The sequence below is a fragment of the Mycteria americana genome, chromosome 4 (assembly GCF_035582795.1).
Source record: "Mycteria americana isolate JAX WOST 10 ecotype Jacksonville Zoo and Gardens chromosome 4, USCA_MyAme_1.0, whole genome shotgun sequence".
NCBI lineage: Eukaryota > Metazoa > Chordata > Aves > Ciconiiformes > Ciconiidae > Mycteria > Mycteria americana.
Genome location: NC_134368.1, coordinates 46,085,982 through 46,086,887, shown reverse-complemented (window position 1 = coordinate 46,086,887; position 906 = coordinate 46,085,982).

The following is a 906-nucleotide window of genomic DNA, read 5'->3' as shown; positions in this document are numbered from 1 at the left end:
AATACTTGAAATCTTACTTCTCATACTGTACCTTCTCTTTAGGATGCAGGCTCCTCAGTTGACAAAGCAGTTATAGTTTATATCTTGAAATCCTGACTAGTTGAGTACCTCTTCCCTGGTCATAGAGCAGTCAGGATTCAGACACCTGTTAGAAGTACTTTGTGGTGGGAAATCCTTACCTCTTCCTGGTAATGGCAAGAATGTATGTCATTTAGTATATAAATAGCAAGTACCCTGGTAAACAGTGGGCCCAGCTAGTGGCAACTTTTATCCATCTCTTGTGGTGGTAGCTGGGATGTCTCTAGGTGTATGCAGTTTTGTGGAGAGCAGTGACAGGCCTCATCTTACAAAATCCTGTGCTGCGTGGCACAGAACACTCACCTTGGGCATAAGAAATGCTCTCCCATTTGGTGGAAATGTATATGCAAAAGATGAGATACATGGAGCATCAGTTAATCATGAAGAACTCCTCTCTTGTACCTTCTCTTGTCTGAGAATCTGTGTCAGGAACATAGAGAGCTGGAAAGACTTCAATAAAATACTGAGTATTTTATATTTTGTCAAGAGAATTTGAGAGAATTACAGTGTCCTCACCACTCTGTATTGAAGAATTCAGCTCAGAAGCCAATTAAAGTTCCTACAGTCTGTTTTTAAATGTATCTTTAGTCCAATTTTTTTTTTTTTGCTGACCCCTCTGTTGAGAAAGCTGTGCATTTCAAATAGGACTTTTAAATAGCTGAGCTTAGGACTTTTAAATAGCAGGCTTGCTTTATGAAGCAACTCTTTAGATGCCTTTAAATGTGTCTTTCAGGAAGGTTCTTAGCAGATTCTCACTTTTAATACCATAAAATAAAAAAAAAGGGGGGGAAAAGGGCAAGGGCAAAGCCAAGGATAATTTCACAGCAG